This window comes from Cavia porcellus, unplaced genomic scaffold, assembly GCF_034190915.1.
Source record: "Cavia porcellus strain 051 isolate PalLab524CR breed Dunkin Hartley unplaced genomic scaffold, mCavPor4.1 scaffold_6, whole genome shotgun sequence".
NCBI lineage: Eukaryota > Metazoa > Chordata > Mammalia > Rodentia > Caviidae > Cavia > Cavia porcellus.
In genome coordinates this window covers 20506452-20513087 of record NW_026947489.1, presented here as the reverse complement: position 1 = coordinate 20513087, position 6636 = coordinate 20506452, and positions in this window count along the sequence as shown.

The window sequence follows — 6636 nt, the reverse complement described above, 5'->3', positions numbered from 1 at the left end:
AGTAAGATCAAAAATAAATTTTCTGGAACCTGTTCAAAGGCTAATGTGCATCCTCTCTTCATTATTGATTTGTTTATTACAAATGCTCGGGTAGGACATTTGATGTGGCCACTGTGCCAGGGCGGCCTCTGCAATCCCTGTCCTTTGCTGGGAGAAAGCTGAGAGGAGACCTAGTGGGCCATAAGGTGAAACACACTCCCCGGCAGGCTTGGAAGCCCATGCTCCTTGCCACCCTGTGGGCTAGGCTTGACCAGGCCCAGAGGGCACAGCTGAGTCTCCTCTTCTCCTTCTCCTCCCAGTTACAGCTAGAAACACCCTTGGTGTGGGACACAAAGAGGCAAGTCCCCTGCAGAAATGAGGAGGCCTCCCTTTTCCTCGTTACCTCACTAGGGGGCACCTTAATGTAAGAATTGGCTTCCTGCTGTATTTAAGAAGACAGGGGTTTAAAACCGGCTCACCTGGTGCACCAGCTGGGCGACCCTGCACAAATGATTTAACCTCTCTGGTTCAGTTTTTTTCACTTGTAAAACTGTATTGGGGAGAATGCAGTGACATGCTTGCATATAAAGAGTATAGAAAAGTGTCACACACAGGAAACACCCCTTTGTTGTTGCCTTTGTCCTCATGGCCATTGTTACCACCGTCCTACCCTTCTTCATCCCTGGGACCTGAAGGTCATAAGGACACAGCCCTGATCCAGCTGCCCCTACAACAGTGGACCCTGAGCCTGAGGGCAAGCATGACCTCATGGGAGAGGCGCTGTCCCTCAGACCTGTGCTCCTAGTCAGGGGCGCCTATTCTCACAGGCCGGGGCTAGGCAAGGGGAGTATGGCACAGGTCACTGTGAGACACGGGGGAAGTGTCTGTTACCAGGTACTGGCACACTGGGAACATACACAGCTGTCCATCCCTGAATTAGGCTCCTGGGCTCTCTTTTTCGGAGTTCTGGAGGTATCTTTGAACTTGATGTGGGAAGAGGGCATCCAAAGGTTGCCCTAATTGTCTCCGACTTTTGATGGTCCTCGACTTCTGTCAGTTGTATGAGTCCACAGTACCTTCCAAGTCTGCTCACAGCCAGGTCTCCGAGCCCACTCTGCACATGACATTTACCCTACAACTCTCTGGTCAGGGCTGGTTGGCACCTTCCCCCACTGCCACCTCCATTCCCTGTGCCACCCCCTCTCCCGGAACTCCCTGGGCTGGGCTTTTTGTTCCCTCAGTTCCCAGGCAGTGCAGCTGGTGCTGTGGGCTGGGGAGGGGGTGGGGGACTCAGCAGAAAGTCTGTGGGAGGGAGCTGTCTCTTAGTTCCAAAGGCGAGCATGGCTTTCCGTGCCCCCTCCCCCAACACGATGCTTCCCCCAATTCCCACACTGGTGTCTCAGCAAATAAGACATTTTCTTAGTTTTCCACTCGCTCATGATACCTACTTAAATGTGTATGCACCCTTCCTAGTAATTGTCAGAGCTGGAGGAAATCAGACCAGATTTGATAATTTCTTGCTTTGAGTCACAAGTGTGTTGGCAAGTATCTGGTCTCTTCCTGTCTGAACCTGAGGACCTGGGAGGAGGATCTCTTCAAGCCCTTCAACCTGCTAGAGTTCTGCTCTGTTCAAGAAAATACAAGCCAGGGTGATTTCTACCAAGGAGGGAGGGAGGAATTTGTGAGCTCCTGAACATTAAGGGGGAAGACTGGGCCCCCTAAGGAAGAAAAGTAGAAAGGAAAAGAAGGGAAAGGAGGCCTAGTGGGTGTCAAATCCCGGGTTAGAGGCGTGGTGTGTGTTTTTTGTGAAGGTAATATCCATGCGCAATAAGGTGGGCAGGAGGATCAGCAAGGTAACCTGTGCCCCGGTCACTGGTAGGAGCCGCTGGAGCTGGGCTTCCAGCCAGATTTGCCTGCATCCAAAGCTCATGTTTTAGCTGCCCCTTGCTGGAGACTGGGCACTACATGGTCTGGACGAAAGCCATTCCCTTTGCTTTCCCTGAGTGAGAACATCTGGTGGTTGATATGCAGGTGGGTCAGGGGTGAGATGCTAATGGAGTGTGCAAAGGTCCTGGTGTCTACTGCCTGCTTAGCAGGAACAGGTGGCTGTCATTTGCGCAGTGTTTTCTGACTACAGAGTGTTTTCGTGTATATTAGCTGATTGGAACCTTGTAATTACTGTTCCCCGTGTTACAGAGGAGGAAGGGGTGGGTCAGAGAAGTGAAGTGGCATGTGCAAGGACATAGCCCATGATGCTTTTGATGCTGAATGACTGAATTGGTGCAGAGCTGGGTTCGAAAGGCAACGACATTCTGTAGTGTGAGCCAGCAGCTCAGGGCCAGGGCAGGTAGAAGGCATGATGCAGGCTGCTGGGGTGAGGGGCACAGGGAGAGAAGGGCAGCAGTGAGAGGTGGGAAGGCAGAGGCGGGAGCCTGGGAGCTGGCAGGAGTGGCAGGATTGGCTGAGAAAGACCATAGAGCATATCAGGGCCCTGGAGATTGGGAGGCCTGGGGCCACGTGTGGCTGAGAAGCAGGCCATGGCTTTCTGCAAGGCAGCAGCCACGTAGTGAGGCTGCTGGGCTGGATTCTGTCCCAGGCTCATAGAGGAAGCCTGTGAAGGCCAGGTGATCAGGTGGTCTGCTGGACGCTGCTACCCCTACACTTTCCCTGACCCTCGCTGAAAACAGAGGCAGCAGTCTTTCTGCTTTTAGAAGCCCCCGACATCTAGGTGAGGACAAGTCTATAGCATCAAATATAATTCTGGGGGTACACAAGAAGCAGTGAGCTCAAAGCACTCAGCCCCTTTCAGTCCCAGAGTTCTCATGTGGCTGCATGTGAGGTTTCAGAAAGCAACACTGTTTATCATGTCACTCTCCTCCCCGAATGTGTGGGCTCCACTCTTGCACAGGCACGATGAATGTAATGACACACAACAGCGGGTCCTGGCCTTTTTGAAACCTTCAGTCCAGGTAACACAGGCACTGCATGTAGAGTGCAAGAGAAGCTCAGCTGTGCTGGGGGCTGTCAGTCACTTACTTATGTCCTGAGTCTGTCCCCCGGATGTTTCAGCACTGTTTATGGGCCTGGCAAGATCCTCATCCTCAGAAAACGTGCACTTTAGAGCCCAGTGCAGAAGGACCTGCCCTTTGGATTGAGGAAGGCACCCAGACCCCTCGGCTCCACCATGTCAGTCTCGGTTTCCTCATCTGCCAAGTGAGGGCCATGCTCTCTGGCTGCCTTCTCAGATGTTCACTGGATGCTTTCTCCTCTCTAAGTAGGTAGATGGCTGGGTGCTGCAGAAAGGGAGTTACCTAATTCCTTCACCTAGGAAGCAGGTGGGGATTGTGTCCACAGTGGAGGGTGGTGCAGTGCGTCCCGAGGGTGCAGGTACCTTCTTTCCTCTATGCCCAGCTCCTAACACTGGCCTTGTCCTGGCCTCTTCTTACAGCTGAGGTGCTGCTCATCCCTCTGGGCTGATGGAGTGGGAGTGGCCTGCTTCTGGCTCTCCCTGCCCACAAGGGGTGATGTGCCTTGAACTCTGTTCCCTGCAGAGGGGATCTGGGAATCTAGGCTCCAGTAAGGCTCCAGCAGGATCCTCTGGTGACAAGCAGCCTCCTGTCCTGCCTCCACTTACCAGGGTACCAGGACCTTGCTGCCCTGAATTCTCAGCCCAGCTGAAGTACTCACAGCCTATTGTGACTTAGTGGGGGCACCTGCTTTGGTGGGGGTCTTTGGATAAAAACTACTAACCCCTTCTCCAGTAGGCAAGTAAGAGAACCAGCAAGAGGCTGAGGGACCCCAGAGAACTTGCTTCTCAGGGGAGATACAGTGCCCTGCACCTTTGTCCCCAGGCACTGGGGACTTGGCAGATGCTCCCTCGGGTGGGTAGGATCCAGGAGTCTGAGAGCATTGGTAATTGTCTGACACATCTCACAGCACAGCAGCAGGAGACTAGCACTTGCCAGGGGACATTGCACTACCCATATGCAAGATGAGCTTTATAGTGGCTCTTAATGGCTTCCCAGATGGGGCAGTGAAGCCTTCTAGAAATCCCAGAAATGGTGTACAGAATTAGCAGAGTGGTGACTGTCCTGCAGGCCCTGTTCAAAGCACTTCTCTATATTATCTTGTCACTGCCTTGTGAGTTACCGTTGAACCTTTATTTTGCAGAAGGAGAAACTGAGGCAGAGAGTTGCCTTGTCTGAATTTAGGCATGCATAGCAAATGCAGCTCAGTGGGTCAGCTGCATGGGCCTGTATTAGTCCTATTATAACTGTCTACTCCCTGGACCACTGAGGTCAGAACATGCAAAGCCTGCAGGATACTGTCAACTGGCCCTTGACAAACCAGAATGCAGAGTGGGAAGGGCCACAAAGTTGTGCATTTGTGTGCAGGGAAGGAACTTTGCTCAGAGAAGAGGTGGGATGGCAGTCAGCCTCCTGGTTGTCTTGCAGAGAAGGGACCCAGCCTTTTCTGCGGGGTCTAGATCGCATCACTACTGGCACAGGTGAAAGCTGTGGAGAGGCCGGTTTTGTTACTTCACAAGGAAGTTCTCCAAATGTTAAGCCCATCTGAGAAAAGAATGAGAAAATGAGTTTCCTGCCCCTGAAGGTGTTCAAGCAGGGACAGAGAGGGCGCCTGGGGTGCTGCTGAGGAAATCTCTGCATTAAGAGGGGTTTGCATCGGATGACTTGGGGGAAACTGTTTCAGCCCAGAGAGTTTATCCAGAGAGTGCTTGACCCTGCCCACCCCTGCCCACAATACCCCAGGTATTCACAGGTGAATTTTCACCTTCTACATGTGGCCAAAATTCTCTCCTTAGCCCACAGCTTTCTGAATAGCATTGCACTTGGCCTCCAACAAGGTCTCCTTCCTGTCTTGAGCACTGGCCACCAGGAAACAGTCCTCTTTCTCTAGCTCAAGCCTAGGCTGCTAGTTCTCCGGTACAGCAAGTTTTCCTGAGCCCAGCCTACCCTAGTACTCCCCCACTGTCACCCAGTATCAAGTCCTTTCCCCACAAGCAGTGGCTCCTATTTCTGCTCAGCTAGACAGTGCTGCAGCTACTGTGAATGAAGAGGCAGACACCTCTAAGAGGCACAATGGGCCAATCTACAATGCTGGGGGTCCAGCGTTGTGGCCACTGGCCTGAAGCTATCCTTTGGAAAAGGGGATGTGGCCAAATTAGACTGAAAATAGGGGTGACTAGCAGAGCATCAGGCATCTGCAGTGGCCCGGGGAAGTGATAATCCATGGCCAGCTAGTTGTATCTCCTTTCCTCCTTTCCTGGGCATCGGGGAATTGTGACTGCTGGGAATCCCTCACTCCAGTGCTTACACAGACATGGGTCCTGTTTCTCTTGGTGTCAGGAAAGTTGTACTCAGCCAGGCAGCCCTCAGTCTGGCCTCTCTGGTGGAGACCACATTGGAGTCTTGGTTAACATTCTCATCTTTGAACCCTTGGTACCAGAAGGCATCTGCTTAGCTGGAAAAGATCCTAAGCTTTACTTTCCTTAAACACTAAAAAACAATTCTTGCCTTTTCTTGATCATCAGGAGTACCCTTGGGAGTTTCCTCTCTTATGGGCTGTAAATGGGGGGGCTGTCCTCTCATTGACTGGACACTGAACTGGGTTGCTACCTCTCTACCCAGTGATGGCTGTGCAGCAGGAATGGGGATGAGACAGACATTCTTCCCTGTCAACCAAGATGACATTCTTAGGAAGAAGATAAGACACCCAATGCTCTGGGCTCCTGTTACTGAAAGAGGGCATGTATGCTACAGACCATCTCCTCTTCTTCTTCCACATCTGGCCCACCACCAAGGCCCACAGCCCTGTAAAGCATGACTGCTTCCCCCAAGGCCATTCTCCCCACCTGCCTGGGGCTTTTGGTGAAATATTAAAGATCTGTATTCCACAAGGTCAAATCTGAAGTGCCTAGTTTGTGTCACCTTGACTGATACCCTGAGAACTCAATGTTCAACCCCTCTGCTTTCTCCACGGTCTCTTCTGCCCAGGTCCACATAGAGTCAGAGAGCCTGCAAGCTGCAGGGGACTTGGGGGAGCAGCGACTGCGTATCATGAGTCAGCTAGGAAGCTTGTTCAAGTGCACATGCTGTTTTTGTAGATCTTTGGTGGACCAAAGGGTCCCTCTATTAAGCAAGCTTACAGGACCGTGGATGTTGTGGTCATTTTACAGATGCAAAAGCTCAGGCCTGAAGGCTTCACGATCCACCTACAGTATACAGAATCTATAGAAGCAGAACTCTGTTTTGCCTATCTGCAGCCCATCATCTGCTTTAAAAAGGACCTGCTGGGTCAGAGATTTAGTTCAGTGGCATATGCACCTGCCTGGCAAGTGCGAGGTTAAGAGCTTGATCCCTGTACCAAAAAAAGGACCTGCTTCCTTTAAAGCAGCCTCTTCCTGCACAGGCCCTGAGCATGAGCACAACCCCAGCATCCCACCTTAATCCCATTTCACTGTCCAGGATGAAAGACTTCTTCTTTTAGGGACCCCCCCCCCTTTATAGCTTGCATTTTTATCACCTCCAAAGAGGGTTTCTTTTTCTAAGATATTTATCCTGGCTTATGGACCCTACCCTTCTCTGCCAGAGATGTTAAAAATCATCTCCTTTTTTTTTTTTTTTTTTTTTTTTTGAG